Source organism: Dasypus novemcinctus, chromosome 4, assembly GCF_030445035.2.
Source record: "Dasypus novemcinctus isolate mDasNov1 chromosome 4, mDasNov1.1.hap2, whole genome shotgun sequence".
NCBI lineage: Eukaryota > Metazoa > Chordata > Mammalia > Cingulata > Dasypodidae > Dasypus > Dasypus novemcinctus.
Genome location: NC_080676.1, coordinates 14,155,370 through 14,178,592, shown reverse-complemented (window position 1 = coordinate 14,178,592; position 23,223 = coordinate 14,155,370). Strand labels below are relative to the sequence as shown.

Below are 23,223 nucleotides of genomic sequence, written 5' to 3'. Positions count from 1 at the left end.
ATACTGCTTATAGATCCAAGATATATTATCAATGACAAAAACAAGCATAATATGATATTATGATACAATTTACATAAATACACATACACACACTATATACATGCTGGAATAAGCATATACTTTTTAAATTAAATGAAACCAAATTAACAATTATATGTAAGCAGAGGAATTGACGGCAGTAATTTTGTTTTATCTATTGCTGAACTTTTGGTGTATTGTTGCACATACTTTTGAATATTTGTATTTGTACATGCATTAATTTTCATTTTATTTTATTTTATTTTATTTGTAAATGAAAAATGGGGACTAAATTTGGTGTTGTAATGTTATCTCTGTATTCTTCTATATTCCATTGCTGAATTTTTAAAAAATAGTTAGAAAATGTCCATCTGACTTTGGAAAGTTAGGACAATTAGTCTCTGCTATGCTCTTCAGTAGTTTATTGCAAAGTGAGAGAAGCTGAACCATGATAGCCATCTTGGCTCTTGTCTTTTGCAATGCACTTGTCAACCTTTAGAAACACTTTATTCGGCAAGGTGTCTAAGTTATTGTCAGGAGTTTGTGGCAGAGGAATTAGCTTGTTTGGTTCCAGGAGAAGCATACGCTTGTCGTTATCTTTCAGCTGTTTTGAAAAAGACTGTACACTTTAAGCAAGTTTTAAACCCTCTGTTGCAAAACCTCTAGGTGATCATTAAATCCTGGGAAGCTTTCAATGGCCCCTCTCCTCTAGTAAATAAGTGCAGAGAATAGGCCATATTGGACATGTTCTGTCCATAGTGGATAATCTCAATCTCCTGATCCTCTCATTTCTCAATTTCGCAGTCAGCATTGGAGGAAAGCAAACCCATCTTAAGTTTAAGCTTGGCTATCTTGGTTGGCTCTTCAGAGTCAGGCTTGTCTGACTTCAGTGATTTCAAGTTTGCATTATTCTTCACTGGTTTTGGAATTGAAAGGTAGCTATGCTTCTCTCCTCGTCTTCCTTCAAACACATCACTGATTTCTCTCAGCAGTGTTGACATGTTACTAATTTGGAATTCCCAAGCTTCACAAAATACATCCAGGTTTTCTTCAGCAATTTTAAGAGGTGGGTACAATACCAATGTTTCAGCAGCAGAGAGTATCTGTTGGCCAGTCACAGAAAGGTCTCCTCTGCATGGACATAGGTTATTTCAAGAGTTTCTGTTCCAGACACATGTCACAACAATCGACACATCTCGACAAGCCTCTCTTTCTGTTCAGAGAGTTTGCAGGCATATTCAGCCAAAGCTTCTAAATTTCCTTTACTCCCCTAAGTTTTTAATGCTTTTAAAGCCACATCATCAGTATTGTATTTTAACAGACCTGCTGCTGCTGTGTTGCTGTACTATGAGTTTTTTCTTATGTTCCTTGAGACTGTGACTGATTTGCAGTATTGTGAGTTCCAGTACTTCAGCAATGTTTTTTGTTTTCTTGCTTTGAGCTTGAACCCACATGGGAATTAATTGCAGCAATTTCACTCTTGCCTGTGTTGACAGTGCCAAAATGCATTCCCTGTGCTCATGGCTGGTGTAGGCAGAATCGGTAAGGTTCTCTCTATGCACCAAAATGACTTCCAATATCATAGAAAGATTCTCTTTGGACTGAAAATAAATATTCTGCAGAAGACCCTCAATATTAATCTTGAATTCTTTAATTCTAGTAACAATACTAATAGATGAAATGTCAGTCTCTCCATTTGGCTTATAGTCAGTTAGTTACAATTTCAATGACCTTATCCAATGTCGCTTTCTGTCAGGTAAATGCTCCTTTGTTTTCATGGGCCAATTCGCGGCTGGGAGGCCTGAAGCTGTGAGAAACATCTTTGTACACTTTTTGAGAACTGCCCTTGCTGCTGCCATTTTTGCCTTTTTCTTTTCATCTTTCAAAACATTTTTTCTATCTCCATTTAGGTGTGCAGACTCCACCATTTCATTTCCACACTGACAAACAAGAGTTTGGACAAACTCTCGAAAGCTATTCACTTTCTCTAGTCTTTCCATAGTTGCAAGAACCTTATATCCCGTGGTTATTATCTGCTTAATGCCCACTAGAACTGCAAGCAAGACCACATTCATCCCTGAAGAAAGATGTAACCTTGCAGCCTTTATAATTCCTGTTTTGTCCATAAAAATTGTGATCTGGACATCAGATTCTGGATAATTCAAGGTATATCTCTCAGCGCTGCAATTGTCTCTCCTGCTTGCTTCCCTTCAATGCAGGCAATATTTATTTCTTCTTTTAAATCCCCATTTTCATTGGCCATAACTTCCTCTACTCTAATAAATCTTCCAACTGCCAAATTGATGGCTTGTCTACTCACTGAATTGCTTGCAGAGTTTTATCAGACTTTTTGGTATTATCTTTATGATTAGTAAGAGTGGTGATCTGAGAAGCCAGCGGAGCAGCAATTCCACCCTTACTGGGATTTTTCGCTTGTTTGTTTGTTTGCTTTTGGTTCTATGATTTCTCTCTCTTTTTTTAAAAAAGTTATGTTGAAAAAAATAAAAGGTCCCCATATACTCCCCACCCCTGCTCACCCCACTCCTCCCACATCAACAACCTCTTTCATCACTGTGGCACATTCACTGCATTTGATGACTACACTTTGGAAGCACTGCTGCACCACACGGATAATAGTTTACATCGTGGTTTACACTCTCCCCCAGTACATTCAGTGGGTTATGGCAGGAGATATAATGTCCAGCATCTGTCCCTGCAATATCATTCAGGACAACTCCAAGTTCCGAAAATGCCCCCACATCACATATCTTCTTCCCTCTCCCTACCCTCAGCAACTACCATGGCCACTTTCTCCAGTTTTGATCTCAAGTCCCTGGTGGAAGGCAAAGTCCAGCCTGCCAGTGCTGTGCAATGCTCAAGATTTGTCAACTGGGGTCTGAGCGAGAGAGGTGGCCATGAGCTCTCGGCGCATCTCACGGCCTTGACTCCTCTCCACCGCACGGAGGCAGCCCATGCCCTCCAGTCCGCCTTTGGAATTTCTTGAATTTCTTTTTATTTTCTAAAGTTCACCAATTTTTGATTAAAAGAGTAAATAAATGTTACTTATAGTGCTTTTTCTACTTTAATTTTTCAGTTTTGTAATTTTTTAAATACTATAAGCCAAAATCTATAGGAATCAAGTCATCCTTTATTTACATGATTTTATTAGAGACATTGAGGGCCTATAGAACCACCATGCATAATCGAATTCCCATCACCACCTTTTATTGGTATGGAACATTTGTTAAAATTGATGATATCACCTTGTATAATTGTACTTTTTATAGTAGCTACCTATGTTACAACTGATTAGAGATTACTAAAATAGTACTATTAATTATCACTCATCGTTTACTTTAGGTGCATTTTTCCCATATACCACCCAATCATTAAGACCTGGTATATGGAAGTGGACTTGGCCCAGTGGATGGGGCATCCCGTCTACCACATGGGAAGTCCACAGTTCAAACCCTGGGCCTCCTTGACCCGTGTGGAGCTGGCCCATGCCATGATGCGCACAAAGAGTGCCCTGCCATGCAGGGGTGTCCCCCGCGTAGGGGAACTCCACACACAAGGAGTGTGCCCTGTAAGGAGAGCTGCCCAGCATGAAAGAAAGTACAGCCTGCCTAAGAATGGCGCCGCCCACACAGAGAGCTGACACAACAAGATGACACAACAAAAAGAAACACAGATTCCCATGCTGCTGACAACAACAGAAGCAGACAAAGAAGAAGATGCAGCAAATAGACACAGAGAACAGACAACTGGGGTGGGGGGAGGGGGAAGGGGAGAGAAATAAATAAATAAATAAATCTTTAAAAAAAAAAAGATCTGGTATAATGTCATACATTTGTTGCAATTCATGAAAGAGCATTCTTATATATTTGTGCTATTAACTATAGTCCATTATCTACTGTTAAGTTCACTTAGTTATACAGTACTATGCTTAGCTTTTAATTTTTATTATAGTGACATATGCAACCTAAAGTTTCCCCCTTTTAATCACACTCACCTATTTAATTCAGTGCTGTTAATTATACTCACAATAATGTGTGATCACCACCTTTCATTTCCAAAACTTTACAATCAACCAAAATGAAATTCTGTACAAATTAAACATCTTCTCCCAATTCTCTAACCCCAATCTATCCCCTGGTAACTTCATTCTAAATTCCAACTCTATGTATTTGCTTATTATAATTAGTTGATATCAGTGAGATTATACAATATTTGTCCTTTCGTGTGTGGCTTACTTCAGCATTATGTTCTCTGGGTTCATCCAGGTTGTCACATGCATCAGGACTTGATTCCATTTTATGGCTAAAGAATATTCTGTAATATGTATATACTACATTTTGTGCATCCATTCATTGGCTTCTTGGACTCTTGGTTGCTTTTAACTTTTGGCAGTTGTGTATTATGACACTGTGGAGATCACTATGTAACTATCTGTTCAAGTTCCTGCTTTCAGTTCTTCTGGGTATATACCTAGTAGTTAGATTGCTGGGTCCTATGGTAATTCCATCTTTAATTTCCTGAGGAACTGCTGAACTGTCTTCCACAGAGGCTGCACCATGGTACATCCCATTCAGCAATGAATGAGTGTTACTACTGCTCCACATCCTTGCCAACAGCTACAGTTTTCTGTTTTTTTAATAGTAGCCATTTGAGTGGGTGTGAAATCATTGTGGTTTTGATTTGCATTTCCCTAACAGCTGGTGAAACTGAGCATCTTTTAATGTGTTTTGTAGTCATTTGTATATCCTCTTCAGAGAAACATCTATTCAAGTTGTTAGTCCAATTTTAAAAATTATATTGTTGGTCTTTTTATTGTTGATTTGTAGGATTTCTTTATATATTCTGTATATTAAATCCTTATCAGAAATGTGGTTTCCAAATATTTTCTCCCATTAAATAGACTTTTCACTTTCATGACAAAGATCTTTGAGGCAAAAAATTTTTAATGTGAAAGAGATCACATTTATCTATTTTTTCTTTCATTAATTATGCTTTGGGTATAAAGTCTAAGAAACCATTGCTGAACACAAGAGTCTGAAGATGCTTCCCTACATTTTCTTCTATGAGACTTTATTTCTGGTCATTATATTTAGGTCTTTTTAAATTCATTTTGTATTAATTTTTGTGTAATGTGTGAGATAGAATTCCTCTTTCATTATTTTTCATATAGATATCCAGTTCTCTCAGTACTGTTTGCTGAAGACAATATTCTTTCCCAATTGAGTAAAACTGGGAAACTTTAAAAAATCAATTGGCCATAGATATAAGGGTCTAATTATGAACTCTCAATTCAATTCCATTGGACAATATACATATCCTTGTGCCAGGACCATGCTGATTTGACCACTGTAGCTTTGTAATATGATGTAACGTCAGGAAGTATGAGTCTCAACTTCATTCTTCTTTTTCAGGATAGCTTTGGCTATATGGGGCCCCTGACCTTCAAATAAATTTGATAATTGTGTTTTTCATTTCTGAAAACTAGAATTTGGAATTGTGATTTTAAATTCATTGAATCTGTAAATCATTTTGAATAGAATTGCCATCTTAGTGTTATTTAAGTTTCCAGTCCATGAACATGGAATGTCCTTTCATTTATTTAGGTTTTCTTCTACACTGTTTTGTAGTTGTTTGAGTACAAATGCTTACACCCTTGTTTCAGTTTATTCCTAGATATTTGATTTTTTCTGTTGCTATTATAAATGGATTTTTTTCTTCTCCATTTCACAGTACTCAATACTAATGCATAGATGCACTACTGATTTTTGTGTGTTAATCTTGTACTCTGCCACATTACTGAATTCATTTATTAGTTCTAGTAGCTTTGTGATAGATTTTTAGAGAATTTCTCTGTATAAAATCATATTCTCCACAAGTAGTGAAAGTTTTACTTCTTCTTTTCCAATTTGGATGCCATTCACTTTTTTTCTTGCCTAACTGCTCTGGTTAGAACTTCCACTAAAGTGTTGAATTGCAGTGATGACAGTGGGCATCCTTGCTTACTCCAGATCTTTAAGGGAGTGCTTTCAATCTTTCACCATTGAGTATGAAATTAACTGTGGATTTCTCATATATGACTTTTATTGTGTTGAGGAAGTTACATTCTATACCCATTTTTCTAAGTATTTTTTTCAAGAAAGAATGCTGATTTTGTCAAATGCTTTTTCTGGAACTATTGAGATGATCGTGTGCTTAAAACAGCTTTTGACTTAAACCCTCTTTTGTCAGATATTTGTATAACTACTCCAGTTCTTTTATGGTTACTATTTGCATAGAATTTATTTTTCTATCCTTTCACTTTCAAATTATTTGTGCCTTTGGGTCTAAGATGAATCACTTATAACCAACATATAGTTAGATTATGCTTTTTTAATCTATTCTTCCAACCTGTGTCTTTTGATTGGGGAATTTAATCCATTCACATTCCATGTTATTACTGTAAATGCAGTTCTTACCTCAGTCATTTTGTCCTTTGGTTTTCATATGTCATTTCCTTTTTTTGTCTCTCTTTTGCTTTATTGCAACCTTTATTTCTGTATAGCTGACCTTTGTGATGTATCTGACTGAAAACTTTCTCATTTCTATTTCTGTATATTCTAAAAATACTTATTTTTGGTTACCCTGGGGTTTGTATTACACAACCTATATCTATAAACTGCTAACTTGAAAAGATTCAAACTAGCTTCTATAGCATATTCATTCTCTTTTTTGATATCCCTCTGTTTCCCCTCTTTATTTTGTTGTGGTCCCACTTTATCACTTTATATTTTGCACATCCTTCATCAGGAAACATGCCTTTTGTTTGTTCAATTGTATTATAATTCTGAACTGAATTAAAGCGTAAGATTGTATATTGAAGATACACACTATTGGGTGTTGCGTTTACTCTTTTAGCTTTCCATACTGATCTTCATTTCTTCACACTACTCCAATCTAGTCTCTCCTGTCTTTTCCTTTCAACCTGCAAAAATCATCTTGCCAGACAGATCTGTTGGTGAACTCTTCCAGTTTCTGTTTATCTGTGGCAATACAAACTCTTTATTATTTTTGAAGGACTGTTTTGTCAGATAAACAATTTTTGGCTGGCAGTTTTTCTTTTTCATTACCTTAAATATATCATACCACTGCCTTCTTGCCTCCATGGTTTCTGATGAGAAATCAGCACTTAGTCTCATTGAGGGTCCCTTGTATGGAAAGAGTGACCATTCTTTTGCTCCTTTCAGAATTCTCTCTTTATCTTTGGTATTTGACATTCTGATTAGTCTATGTCTCAGAATGGGTCATTAGGATTTATTCTGTTTTGGGTATGTTGCACTTCTTGGACATGTATATTTATTTCTTTTATAATAGTTGTGAAATTATCAGCCATTATTTCCTCAAATATCCTTTTTATCCCTTTTCTCTTCTTTTTTCCTTCTGAGACATCCATGACATGTATGTTTATATGCTTTATGCTATCACTCAAATCCCTGAGATGCTCTCAATTTTTTCTGTTCTTTTCCTGTTCTTCTGACTGTATGATTTCAACAGTTCTGTCTTTTGATTCACTGAATCTTTCTTGTGCCTGTTCAAGTCTGCTGTTGTATGTATGCCTCTAGTGCATTTTTTTATCCCCCTCGCTTGCTGTCTGCTGTCTATGTCCATTCACCGCATGCTCTTCTGTGTTTTTGCTTATCTCCCTTTTTGTTGCATCACCTTGTTGAGTTGGCTCTCCACAGCACTTGCAGGCTAGGCAGCAGTCTGTGGTGCTCCCACACTGCTTGCGGGCTGGTCGGAACTCCATGGCATTTGTGGGCTGGCAGCACTCCACAGCGCCCAGGCCGGCAGCTTTCTGCAGTGTGCGGGTGAGCCTGCCTTCACAAGGTGGCCCCGGGATGCGAACCCAGAGCCTCCCATATGGCAGTCGGAAGCCCAACTGATTGAGCCCCAGCTGCTTCCCCCTCTAGTGTATTTTTAATCTCTACAATTATACCTTTCATCCCCACAATTTCTGTTGTTTCTTTTCTTTTTTTTATACTTTCAAATTCTTCTTTCTGCTTACACACTTCTCTTTTCATTATCCTTTATCTCTTTACTCATATTTCCTTCATCTCCTTAATCTGATTTAGGAGATTTGTTTGAAATTCTTTTGATTACTTGTTCCAAATTCTGTGTTTCCTCTGACATTTTATTTTGCTCTCCTGATTTAACTATATTTTCCTTTTTCTTAGTATGGTTTGTAATTATTTTCCTGATATCTGGAATCTGATTATCTTGATGAGGTAACTCTGAAGGTCTATTTCTCCCTCTTGTCTATGGTTTTATTGTTGATTGGCTTTTTGTTAAGGCTCTTCTTTGATGCTTGGTCCAACTTATTGTGAACTTTTAGAATAGCCTAAGTTTAACTAATCAATTTTGTCAGCTCTTTCTCATCTGATTCTTTCCCTGGATATATGGTACAATTTGTAAGATTGCTTTTGTGTAACTGGCTCACCTCCAAGAGAAAGCTTCCTTTCCTCTGTTTCTTTTTTGGGAATCTTGATCTGTTCTGTTTATTTTTGTGCAGAATTTTCTTTTCAGCTCCTGTTGTATGTTTACTTTTATCTCCCTCATTCTTTTCCCCATTTTCCTTACACTTTTCATTTCTGTCATTCTCCTGTCTTATAGTAGTTGTTTAAACCACTCTCCACCCTCTTTTTTTTTTTTTTTCAAACCTAAAGGCTTTTCTGCCTCTGGGTTCTTCTTCATTAAGGTATCCTATCTCAGGGGGCCTGACGGGGTCAGTCCAGAGACTGTAGTGGGTCACTACAGAAAAGCCCATTTTGCATATAGGTGGTCCAGTTGACAATAGCTGAATTGAGTGAGTCATCACTTGACTGCTGCCATTCTACTTCTCTCTGTCTTCTTTTTCCTTCTCTCTCTCTCTCTTTCTCTCTCTCTCACTTCCCCCCGCCCCGCCCCTTTCCCCTGGGGACACTTTTTTGCATACAGCCCTCCTCAGTGGCTTGTGTTCCATTCTGGACTCTGTAAACTCGAATCCCTCTACCTGGATATATATGGAGTTCTTTCTCATTGCTTGGATACAGGCTATTGCCTCTGAGCAAGTCTTAAGCTGCATGGGACAAAGTGATGGGGAGGAAAGAGGACACGCAGGTCAGAACAAAATTTCCTATGTAATATTTTTCTCTTTCTTTGATTCAGCATTTATGGAGTTCTTCCCCAGTCTCTACCATCCTCCAGAGTTCTAAGTAAGGTGGGATTTGTCCTTTTACTTGCTGAATCTCTGAGGCAGTTTTCTCAGGGGATGCCTTAGTCACCACCTTGATGATATCACTCTCAAACAAGGCACTTATGACATCATTTTGCATGTACTGAATCAATTATAATAAGTGTCATGTGTTGGTGGTATGCCAAATAAGCCTATTTTTATTTGACCTTGCATTTATAAAATAGTAAGCATTTTCCCTCACTTACAATTCATTGGAAGATTACTTTTTAATCAAGCAAATAAAAATTTAGAGAAAAATGATTCTAGTTTTATAGATGAGTAAATTGTAACTATGAACATTGCAGGGGCTATACTTAATTGACTAGATTTAATTAATGTTGATATAACACATATATGCATATGATTTAACTCTACTGGAGGAGTCTTTCTCATTGGTTTCAAAAGACTATATAGAGTCTAGCTCCATCACACAGAAACACCAACTCCAAAGAAGGGCCAACTGACATGGCACTGAACTCCATCTGCCATTACCATAAAACCTGTGGGCCTCTGTAACCCTCAGAAGAACCAATACCAACAAGATCATCATTAATTATCTATAGTAATTATAGTTCTGTGGATAAAATATTCATCTTTTATAATTGCCTTTATCCAATAGGTAGAAAATTGTCTTTTACTTGAAATTTTGCCTTTGTAATTTTCCCTTTGTAACCTATCTTAAAAACCTTCACAATTAACCAAATTTTGAGGCATCTTTCAAATATACGGATAATCTGGACTATATGATGAGATTTTTTTTGCCAAAAATTAACAGCAGCTTAAATAATATTTCACAGTTATAAATGATCTACATTTCATGAGGGTAATGAATTGCCAAAAATTAACTGCTGATTGGAAGGTAAAACCATCTACAGTCCCTCAGACTGTCTCTGATAAAATTTTTTAAAAAGGAAAAAAGAACCCTATGACCTGTGACTAAATATAACTATTAAATTCCATGTTGTTGAATCATGTAATGAAGCTGATTTTGCAAGTTTCCACATTAAGGGAAAATAAAATTCAATATTTTCTCCCACAGGTAAGAGTGTGTGATGCTTTAATAGTTTCATTTTAAAAGCTGGGTCCAGAAAATCTTAGAAGAAATTAATTAAATCAACACTTGCTTGGCCAGAAGCATGGTTTGGCTGCAGAGTCTGACTCTCTTTTCAATGATTTGAAATAAATAAGCAAATTCTACCAATAACATTAATCTTAATGGTACATTTGTATGACGCCCAATACATATTTTAAAACTAAATACCATGATTCTTTATTTTCAAGAAACTAATAATCATCTATTCCTTATTCCTCAAAAACAAAACAAATCAACGATGACAAGGAAATTAGATATCTTGTTATGATACAATAAATGATTCAAAGGGGAATTATTTATTATTGTGAACATAAATCATAACTGCTTCTTCTTGCTACAACACTATTTCAAATAGCCCTTACTGATGCAAATTAGAGAAAACACCTCAGATTTCCTAGTATAAGCAATAGAGAACAGAATATTGAATTCACAAGAGCAATACACGAAGGAATCAGAAAACTAGTATCCCCAAACTAGTCTTTCAGTAAAATATTAGTGACTCTGAGCACGTTTTCTTATACTTCATAAAAGAAGTGTTTAGAATAATTAATTTAAGAACATGTGGTACAGGGAAAGCTATCCTAAGAGGTACATTAATCACTGGAAGCTAACATTAGGAAAATCTACTCCAGTTTTCCTATCAAAAGTCAAATAAGTTCATTGGAGAGGAGAAGTCAGAAGGAGTAAACCATTCCAAATAAAGAACAAATTTTCCCTGAAATGTCCCAATACTTGAAAAAGTAACTCCAAAGAAGGAATTGATAGTCTCAATACATTCCTCCATATTGGCTATAAATCCATCCAATGAAAGTGTATTGCTCATCTAAGATTAGTGCTTTCTATATGCATATGGTATAAACCTAAGCTCAGGACTTCACAGTATAACCAGCCTTATATTTGGAAGTGCTTAGACAACCAACAATCCTGACTATTAACACAACTTTGGATTAGTATGAGAGACACTATGGGGGATGAGAAGCATATAGGGGATAATGAAAGAGATAATGACAGAGAAGCTTGGAGGTGGGCAGATTCTAGATAATGCATTTACTTGTGAATGAGACTTCTAGCCTGTGGAAAGTGTGTATTTGTGAGGCATAGGTCTTGCTATCAGAGAATATAGCCAGTATCTATCTGCCCCTTTAGATGTCAATACACAGGCAGAGGACAGAGGTTAGGAGTTAGACAACTATATGGACTGAGAAGTGTAAATAAGTTTGAGGGCTACTGACTGAAGATTTAGACTCTTCATACAATATTAAATTGGAAAACAGAATCTCTCTCTCTCTCTCTCTCTCTCTCTCTCAGTTCTAAGCTACTTTATAGGTATATAAGGAAGAATAAGACATTGTTCATACTCAAAAAAAGTGTTTTCCATTTAACAGAAACATAAATATGCAATACACTAAATATGCTGTTATAATAAAAACAGCATATATAGTACACATAGACACAAAATACTATATCAGGTGAAGGTAGAAAAACTCTTCAAAGGTGGCACCATTTGTGTTGAAGTTTGAAGACTAAATAGGTGTCAGCCAGGTGAAAGAAGAAGATGTGGACATTAGGACAGAAACACAAATAACCACATAGGATGTCAAGCAGTTAAGATGCGATTTAGAAATGTGATTGTAATTCAGTAAGGAAAGATCATGGAATACTAAGGAAGAGTGATGGGGTAGTATGGGGAGTCTAAACATACATGCAGTTGAGCTTGAAAGTTATCTTTTTGGTTTAGAGAGTTTTATTGTTTGGGGCAGTTTATTAATATAATATAGGTTGTTTTGATGTTTCTGGAGGTGTTGGAGCTTATGTCATATTTCATGTGCTGAATAAAAATGCTTGAAAAAAAGATGATTTAGAACTAAACTGTTTTGTTTTTTACTGATTCTGCCCAATGAGAAAACAGAAATACAATGAGGAGTGGAACTGTTTGCCACATTTCATAATTAAAGACTAGTTTGGGTTAGACATTGGATGTTTAGACCTCTCCTTTTTAAATAGAAATGCTTCCTTACAAGTTTACATATCAGCACCCTTTACCATGGCATGGTATGGGTCTAGTTCAGTTTTAAATCAGCGGCAACATACCTGGCTCTAAATCTTGGGTGAAAGGAATGCATTGCTAATAGGAACTTTGAGCAATCACTACCTTTGATTTCCAATGTTCTTTGATAAGTTCATTTATAACACATTTAGGAGATGAAAAGACATGGAAGATTTTTCATGTTCTTGCTTTGAAATTAGGGTCATGGAAAAGAAAAGTAGGGCATATTCACTTTACATTTCAAGTTCTGAAATGATAACCTTCACAATTATGGATATGACCAATGGGATGATTTGTTTCAAAAGCATTCATAGTCAGAAATGTGCAGACAATTATATAGAGACTATTTTTGACAAGAAAAATACATTTTCTAGCAGGTGGGAGAGGATGAAAAGAAGAAGAAATCTAGCAAAGTAGTAGTGCTTAGAGAAATGAAAATGGTAATAACAAAAAGTCCATGAATACATTAAGGAAAATAAAAAAGGGATGTCACTGATTCTACAAGTAAAAATTCAAGCTATTACTATTCGCTCCATACAAGCTAGATTCAACAGTTTTGCCAGTTAAAAGTTTATTTTTTATATTTTTCCTTCTGTTTTAAAGGAAACTCCCAGAAGTTGAGTATATTGACAACTGCAATTAAAAGAACAAATTATATTTTTAATATATATTTTTTAAGTTATAATTTGTCATTTTATAGAGCTTGCATGAGTGATTTTCCTAGCATATTAATGTTAAACTTATTTTAAAAGTGGATATTTTAATCATCAATTCTCCAGAAAAGAGTATAAGAATACTTTATGTTTGCATATGAAACTCTGCTGCCAAGTGAAAAAATATATATATTTTACATGTCTAGAGAAACAGAAAAGAGGACACATATCCATACTGTTGGAGTTTCTGAGGGGTGCATAGAACATTATAAAAATGAAATATTCTTGTGGAATAGATGGCTCTCATGTTAGCATAGTTAAAGGGATCCCTTAGGTTCCAAAAAATAGGTATTCACAGACTTTGAAGGTGAAATATATATGTGAAAAAATAGAGATAACGTTAAAATTGATGAGCACCCAGAACAAATATATTTTTGTAATTTCTGTAACTTGCCATTAGCCCTGATAAGTGGAGAAAAATATGGAATTAATGACAAGTTTAAATTATAGTATTCATTAGGGTTATTATTAGGGAAAATATATTGCTTATCAAGCATGGATTTTTTTATGTTCCCAGAGCTATACTGCAGGTTTGCCCAAATATATGTAAATATTTGGGACTCTTTCAAAATCTCTTAATTGTGTTGTAAGTTCATTCTGAATGGAAATGTTTGGAAAGCTGTTGAAGACCCTGATGTATTAGAGAAATGATGGAGAATTGTTCTTTCTGATGATGATTAATAATTCAATCCAACTGTGTCTGAAGTAACACTGCACCAAAAGCTTTAAGGAGGATATCTTGGGGAAACGGACTTTGGCCCAGTGGTTAGGGCGTCCGTCTACCATATGGGAGGTCCGCGGTTCAAACCCCGGGCCTCCTTGACCCGTGTGGAGCTGGCCATGCGCAGTGCTGATGCGCGCAAGGAGTGCCCTGCCACGCAGGGGTGTCCCCCGCGTAGGGGAGCCCCACGCGCAAGGAGTGCGCCCGTGAGGAAAGCCGCCCAGCGTGAAAAGAAAGTGCAGCCTGCCCAGGAATGGCGCCGCCCACACTTCCCGTGCCGCTGACGACAACAGAAGTGGACAGGGAAACAAGATGCAGCGAGTGGACACCAGGAACAGACAACCAGGGGAGGGGGGGGAATTAAATAAATAAATAAATCTTTAAAAAAAAAAAAAAAAAAAAAAAAAAAAAAGGAGGATATCTTGGAGCTTTCCTCTAGAGGTGGAATAACAATTTTATATATATATATATATATATATATATATATATATAGCCTTGGAAAGCTTAGAAGCTACAAGGACTTCATCCAAAAAGGTGGCTAAGCAGATAGAAAGAGCTTCTGGAAATATAATAGTGTATATTAATTGCTTGGCAAGTATTACACAATTCTGCACAGTACATACAGACTGAAAAAAGTTCCCTTAAAAGTAGGGGATTTTGGATTATGGCAGTTTTGAAATCCAGTTTTAGCAATTACAAGTTGATATGTAAATTCTCTAAGTCTCAATTTCTTCTTTCATAAGATGGAGTTAGTAATATATTTTTCAGTTTTTGATAAGACTTGAAGAGATGTAGAAAATCAAGTTTTATGATATAATTTTTGTGGTGATTAGCTCCTTCAGGTCTTTTCTCAAATGTTACCTTCTCAGTGAAGCTTTCCATGACTGTCTCATTTGAAATTTCACTCCGCCCTACCCCTCGATCTACTCTCAACGCTAGGCCAGGACAGACGGTGGGGCTGTGCACACAGCCTTAGGAAGGTGCTTCAAAATCCACTGTTAATTTCTTTACCTGAAGGTGAATGCCAGCTGGCTTGACTTGCATAGAGATACACTAAAGAAAGCCTTAGCAAGTTTTAAAACAAAGTAATCGTGATGTAATGATATTAATTTCTTACAACAACCTTGCTTTATTTTTCCTTAGAATTTATATCGTTATAACTTATCCCAGCATCTATTTAATTACTATTCTTATATATTGTCTCATTCCTGCTCTAGAAGGTAGACTAAATGAAGGCAGACCCTTAGTCAATTTAGTTAATTGCTGACTCCTGTTTAGTTCACTACTGACTCCTAGCACCTAGAGCAGAGCTTGCCACACAGAAGGTATTCACTATATTAGTTGAATACATGAATGAACAAACAAATAAATGGATGAATGGATGAACAAAAGCACATTTCTGTAGCACTATACTAATGTCTAATTTAACAGAATGCTAGTGATATTTCAAAACTTCACTCTTTTCACATTTCTCATTCTCTTCTCCAACAGGGTTAGGATAATGTGTTAACTCAGCCAGGTAATGGTGCCCAGTTGATTGGTCAAGCAAGCACTGGACCAATTGTAATACAAGAGCATTTGCATTTCATTGGCTTTAAGCATCAGTGAGTTGATTGCATAGATGACTGATTATATCTACAATCAACTAATGAATGAGATTGCCATCAGCAATGAGTGACATCTCATCCAGTCATTTGAAGGCCTTAAAAGGCAAAGTGATTTCAGCATTCAGGAAAGAGAATTCCCATCTCTCTACTTTAGACAGCCAGCATTTCCTGGAGAACTCATCAAGGACCTTCATTGGAGCCCTTGGCTTTCAGCCTGCATTATAGAGTTTGGACTTGTGCATCCCCATAGTTATGTGAGACAATTTTATAAAATCACATACTGTGACAGATATCTCCTGTCAGTTCTGATTGCCTAGAAAACCCTGACTAATAAATCTTGGTACTTGGAGTCATTCTTGAGAAACAGAATCTTAATTGGTTCTGGGATCTTTGCAATTAGCTCTCTACTCTGATTAGATTCAAGAGCACTGATGACTCTCTTTCCAGTAGTCTAGAGACCACTGATAGTCCATGGTGTGAGTTGGCAACAGAGATACACAAAATATCCACACTGGATATAACTATACCCATGTTTATTAGAGACAAAGATCTGGGTAAGAGTATTTTTAATACCTTAACAGAGTTTTGTGCAGTTAAAAGCTACAATGATGATGACTATCTGTTCCTAAATGTGCTGGATACATTTACAAAAGAAAGGGATGAGCTGAAGTCTTCAAATTTGCAACTTAAATGCTACATGAATGATGTGAAAGTTTCTATGTGTACTCTGAAAGAAAATTTCGTTTCCTGCAGCCACAGACTGAGATCTGTGAAAAACAAACTCAAGAGTCGCAATTGTATGTGTAGCAGAGTTACAACAGAAACTAAAGTCTCAACCTCTCAGGGTGTTTTCTGTTAAAGTGAGGGCAATGATTGGAAAGGAGTGGAATCCTGAGGATTGGGATGGAGACATACAGGTTGATGATGATAACTGCTGGGGACATTGAAACCCTAAATTCTGTGGAGACTTTTCCAAATAAAACTGCAATAGTCTTCCTGTGGAGACCACCAAATGTCAGGCTTGCATCACCCAACCTCCATGCTGTCCCAAGGAGTCCTGATCTCCTCAAGCCTACACTGCCTAATCACCAGCCTGGGAAAAGGAGTCTCTACCTCCTCCCTGCCCTGAAGAAACCATCATCCAACCTTCACCCTGCCCTGAAGGGTCTGCTATCCAACCCCCTCTTGAAGAGATTAATACTCTCTCACTAGGTGAAACTGCATGGAAATATCTTCAGGTAATTAACTTGCAAAACACTTTTAATTCTTCTTCTTGGCCACCCACACTACCCCTCTTCTCTTCCAGATGTATAACTAGACTAAAAACACAACAAACTTCCAAAGGTGAAGTATGAAGTGTGAACCATAAAGAAATACATTATACTCTAAAAGAAACAAATGAGTTTTCCAATTTATAGCAACAGAAATCAGGAGAATATGTCTGGGAAAGGATATAGGATAATGGTAGAAAGAATATAAAATTGGATCAAGTTGAATTTATTGATACTGGCTCATCATGCAGAGATTCTGGATCCAGTGCTATAGCTTGAAGCATTAGAAAGGGCTCTGATAGTTTGTTCAGGTGGTTGGCTGAAATATAGACCAAAAGATGGCCTACAATGCCTAAGGTCAAGCTGCCTAATTTACCCTGGTGAATTGTAGATGAAGACTTAAAGAGATTGGAATACCAGAATGGATTCACCACTTAAGACCTACCCACCTATACCTGGAATGTCCAGAGGACACACCTTTTATCAGGATTGTGAAGAATGAATTTGTGAGACAAGCTATATCTTCCCTGGAGAGCTTAGTGGTTGCTTGTTCTTCTCTGTAGGTCATATATTACTGTGGGAACTGCTGTCACAGAACTAAAATCCTTAAACACCATGGGAATGATTAAATCTCAGGTTGCCAGAAGCCAAGTAGTAGCACTTAATCACCATTTACTGAGTGATCAGAAAAGCTGCTAGTTTTGACTGTGGGCTAGAACAAGGGGAGGCACTGAGATAGGTTAAGGTTGCTATGCCAGCTACAGTGGCACCTAGGTCATATGACCCACCAGATCCAAGGTTCAGAAAGTGTCAGTGGCAAATAGAGATGCCATCTGGAGATATTGGCAGGCCTCTATAGGAGAATCACAACACAGATCCTTAGGATTTTGGAGCAAAGTCATGCCACCCTCTGCAGACAACTTCTCTCCTTTTAAGAAATAGCCTTTGGCTTGCTCCTGGGCCTTAGTAGACACTGAATCCTTAACTATGTGCCACCAAGTTACCATGAGACCTGCATTGCTTATCATGAGCTGAGTATTATCAGATCCACCAAACCATAAATTTGAGTGTGCACAGCAACACTCCATCATAAAGTGAAAGTGGTATCTATAAGATACAGCTTGAGCAGGTCCTGAAGGCACAAGTAAGTTCCATGAAGAAGTGACCCAAATTCCCAGAGTCACCAGCTGCCATATTATCTTCTCTTTCCCAGTCTACAGCTTCGTCTTCTTGGGGAGTTCCTTGCAATCAGGAGACTGCAAAAGAAAAAGCTTGGGCCTGGTTTACAGATGGTCCTGCATGATAGGCAGGCACCCCCCAAAAGTGGATAGGTGCAGCACTGCAACTCCACTCTGGGATGTCCCTGAAGGACAATGATGAGAGCAAATCCTCCCAGCAGGCAGAACTTCCAGCAATGCACCTGCTTGTTCATTTTGCTTGGAAGGAGAAATGGTTGGATGATCAGGGACTTGGAAGGGACATGATTGGAAAATCGGTGGCAAAGAGGTCTGGGGAACAGGTATGTGGATAGACCTTTCTCAGTGGGCAAAAAATGTGAAAATGTTTGTGCCTCATGTAAATGTTCACCAGAAGGTATCTTCCACAGAGGAATATTTTAATAATCAAATGGATAAGAAGACTCATTCTTTGGCTAGAACTCAGCCTCTTTCCCCAACCACTTCTGTCATTGTCCAATGGGTTCATGAACAAAGTAGCCATAGAGGTAGAGATGGAAGTTATGCATAGCTCAGCAACATGGACTTCCCTTCACCAAGGCTGACTTGTCTATAGCCACTGCTGAGTGCTTGATCTGCCAGCACAAAGATCCACACTTAGCCCCAGATATGGTACCATTACCCAAGGTGAATAGCCTGTTACATAGTAACAGGTTGATTTTATTGGATCCATCATAGAAAGGGCAACAATTTGTTCTAACTGGAAGAGACATACACTCTGGATATGGGTTTAGCTTCCCTGCATTCAATGCTTCTTCCAAAATTACCATCCATGGACTTACCAAATGTCTTATCCACCACCATGATATTCCATACAGGATTGCTTCTGATCGAGGAACCCACTTCACAGCAAATTATGTGCAGGAATTGGCACGCGCTCATGGAATTCGCTGGCTTTACCATGTTGTTCCTCATCCAGAAGTAGCTGAATTGATAGAACAGTGGAAAGGCCTTTTGAAGACTCAATTATGGTGCCAAGTAGATGCCAATAATTTACAGGATGAGGACAGTCACCAGGAGGCTGTATTTGTTCTAAATTAGTGTCTATTCTATGGTGCTGTTTCTTCTTAACCAGGGTTCATGGGTTCAGAAATCAGGAGGTGGAAATGGGAGTGGCACCACTCACTATTACTCCTAGTCACTAAGTAGGAAAAGTTTTGCTTCTTGATTCTGTAATCTTAAGCTCTGCCAGTCTATAATTCTTCATTCCAAAAGTAAGCGTACTTCTACCAGAAAGGAATTATTGTACTGGGTGGGGTGATAGATCCTGACTATAAAGGGGAAATAGGACTGCATTTACAAAATGGAGGTAGAGAAGAGTTTGCCTGGAATACAGGAGATCCCCTAGGGCGTATCTTAGTACTACTTTGCCCTGTGATTAAAATCAATGAAAAATTGGAACAATCCAATCCAGACAGCATGAACAATGGTCTAGAATCTTCAGGAATGAAAGCTTGGGTCATTGCACCAGGCAAAGAACCTCAGCCAACTGTAGTGATTGTTGTGGGTAAAAGAAACATAGAATGGATAGTGGAAAAGAGTAGTGATAAATACAAACTTTGACCACATGGCCAGTTCCAGAAGTGAAGACTGTAACGGTTCTGAATATTTCTTCCTTGTTTTGCTATGAATATGTTTGTATATGTACATAAAATGAGTATCTTTGCTTTCCTCCCTAATCTTTTCCCGTATCATATGACATACATTGTACTAGTTTATGTCATAGTATTTAAGGATGTCAAGTTTTAAAATGACTTGTATGAAATTCTTGAGGGATTTCGTGTGTTTCCAGTTGTATGCAAAACAGTTGAATATTGTTAGGCAAGAATATACACATATCTATTATTGTTTTTATTTAGAGACTAAGTATGGTTTAAGGTGTTATGTTTGGCTGCCAAATTGACAAGGAGTAGACTGTGATGGTTAGGCTAATATGTCAACTCTGCCAGGTGGTGGTGCCCAGTGTTTGGTCAAACAATAATTGACCTAATTGTAATACAAGGGCATTTCATAGAATTTAATCATCAGTGAGTTGATTGCATAGATGGCTACTTACATTTGCAATCAACTGAGGAGATTGCCATCAGCAGTGAATGAAGTCTCATTCAAAAGTTGAAGGACTTAAAAGAAGTGATTTCAGCATTCAAGAAAGAGAATTCCCACCTATCTAGTTCAGATAGCCAGCGTTCCCTGAAAACTTATCAAGGGCCTTTATCAGAATCCCTGGTTTGTGGCCTGTCCTACAGAATTTGGACTTGTGCATTCACACTGTCGTGTGAGACAATTTTATAAAATCTCATACTTTTACAGATATCTCCTGTTGGTTCTGTTTCCCTATAGAACCCTGAATAATGCAACTGGTTCCTGATATCTTCAGTAAATTTACTCATTCACTCAATGATAAATTAATAGAAGTAACTTCTGAAGGCAGAATTTGAAGAAAACATGAATGCAAAGCGAATACTGAAGTCTGGTTAAATTTATTTTTCACAGAGGTAGAGATTAGCAATCTGTAACTTGATTCTGTAAATTTTAGGATCGATAAAATGAAAATGTCTGTGTTTAAATATTGAGAAAGTTTAGATCTAATGTGCTTCATTCATCCAAATGATTTGGAGATAACTTTTTCCAAATCCTGACAACCTAGCCCTAAAGAATGGTTTTATTCCAAAACCTAGTCTTCTGAAGAAAATGAGACATAAATGACAAAGCCATACTTGTCTCTGAATGGGACTTAGAGAAAATTAAGCTGTAATTACTGTCAGAATAGCCTTGAGGCAAGAAGACCAGACAGGAAAAGTCTACTTCCGATTGACAGTAGCTGGTCTAGGGAATGGGAAAGCTGCAGATATCATAACAGGACTAAGCTCATGTTATGAATGAAATCATTTCATCTGGTACATTTTCCCTTTAAGGAGACCTGACTCAAGGTAAGCATCAAGTAAATATTTTTGAGTATATGATTGAATAATACCCCGTGAAACACAACCTTACCTCTTCCACTTGCTCTAGAAAAGAGCATTGCAATTGTCAAAGCAAGTCTCTAGGCTTGCATCCCCAGTTATTGTACCCAACTTGAGGAATTGTACTACCCTAGCATGATACACTATCATGTACTGGTGTAGTAGTGCACTATAGTCAGTAAAGAAGCCTCATTTAGGTGGTAAATGTCTGGTTACGGTGTCTATTTCCAACCATGCATGTGATGGGGTAAAATGCTTTAAAATAAGCCAATTGGGAGACAACCAGCAAAATGGCAGTGGAGTAAGGAGCTCCTAGAGTAAGCTCCTGTTGCAGTTAGTAAACACCCAGAGCTATCTGGAGCTAGTACCTGTTTGGGGGCTCCAGGAGACCAGAAGAGTATTCTGCCACATCCTTGAAGGAATGGAGGGAGGAAACTGACCATCTGCAGAGAAGACTAGTAAATAGAGTGATTTATGTCCCAGAGGCCAGTGCCCATCCTCCACTGGAAGCACAAACCACCTTGCGAGCAGTTCCACAGCTGGAATTGAAAGCTCCACCTCCCAAAAATGGGGGAAGAAGAGATGGTTGGGCACGAACTTTAGCTATGGATGAGTAAATTCAGCAGGCTAATGTATAATTCTTAGAACAGCTGAAGTTTGACCCTGTCCAAACCAGAGAGAGGCTGGAAGCCACCATTTAACTCCCTGCCTGGCACGAGGGGTAGCGGGGTGGACTGAAAATCCCAGTGCTGATGGGGACCGGCTTCTTTCCATCCAGATCAGATTGCAACTCTAGGATAAACTCCAACCCTGCCTCCAGCAGGGAGGAAGCTGGGGCAGACCTGCACCAGGCTTTCTGGGAAATTACTGGCCAAGCCATAGAGACCAGTGATTGTCCTACTCTGGCAGTGCAAGCTGCCCCAGGAGTTATTTTGTGGCTGGAATTGGAAGCTCCACATCTCAAAAGTAGGGGAGGAGGAGACAGTTAGCTGGCCACCACTTTTAGCTACTGATTGGTGGATTTGACTGGCTAGAGTATAACCCTAAGAACAGCTAAAGTTTGAACTTGTTCAGGTTAGAAAGAGGGCTGTAGTCACCATTTTGACTCCACCCTCAGCCTGAGGCCAAAAATCACAGTGACAGTAGGAACCAGTTTTTTCACCTGATCAGCCTGCAGTCCTAGACTAGGCTTCAGCCCCACCTCTGAGGAGGCAGGCAGGTCCTGCGCCAGCCTATCCAGGTAACTGCAGGTACATTTGGCTGCCACAGACTGAATAATTGGAAGTCTATCAGAGCAAATGCAGTCATCTTGGACCCGCACTACATAGACTGCTGCCCACACCTGTAGCTCCATCCCCACCCAGGCAGGGGAGAAAGGGACACGAAGCTTCATTAGTCTCTCTGGGTAACTACAGTCTAAACCTTCACAACTTGGATTATTCCACACAACAGTGATTCTGTTCCTGCCCTTGGCAAAGGAAAAGTTGGGAGAAGCTTCATCAGTCCCTGGGGTAATGAGGGCAGCTTGAGCCTCCACAGCTTATTACAACAACTACATCCTTGGTTTCTACTGTACAACCAGCAAGAGAGAAAGGGCAGGAATCCCTAAAATAAAGAGAAAACTACACTCAGAATAAATACTCTAGTAAGCCAGGTGCCAAGATACCAACAAAAAATTACATACCATACCAAGAAATAGGAAGATAGTGCCCAGGAACAAGATAAGCCTCCAAGTGACATAAGGAGTTGAGACAAGTAATCATAGATGCTCAAACAAATCTCCTTAATAAATTCAATGAGAAGACTAAAGAGATTAAAGATATTAAGAAGACATTGGATGAGCATAAAGAAGAATTCGAAAGCATACATAGAAAAATAGAACTTATGGGAATAAAAGGAGCAATAAATGAAATTTAAAAACATTGGAATCATACAGTAGCAGATTTGAAGAGGCAGAAGAAAGGATTGGTGAGCTTGAAGAAATGGTCTCTGAAAGTGAACATACAAAAGAACAGCTGAAGAAAAGAATGGAAAAAATTGAATAAAGTCTCAGGGAACTAAATGACAGCAAAAGATGTGCAAACATATGTGTCATGGTGCCCCAGAAGGAGAAGAAAAGGGAATAGGGACAGAAGGAATATTTGAAGAAATAATGGTAGAAAATTTCCCAATCCTACTGAAGGGCATAGAGATCCATATCCAAGGAGCACAATGTACTCCCATCCGAAAAAATCCAAATAGACCAACTCCAAGGCACATACTAATCAAAATGTCAAATGCCACAGAAAAA

At 37.9% G+C, this 23,223-nt stretch overlaps 1 pseudogene; it reads right to left on the bottom strand.

Annotated features, from left to right (window-relative positions):
- Window positions 1-363: 363 nt before the first annotated feature.
- Window positions 364-22,287, bottom strand: LOC101432522 (alpha-catulin pseudogene; annotated as a pseudogene).
- Window positions 22,288-23,223: the final 936 nt, after the last annotated feature.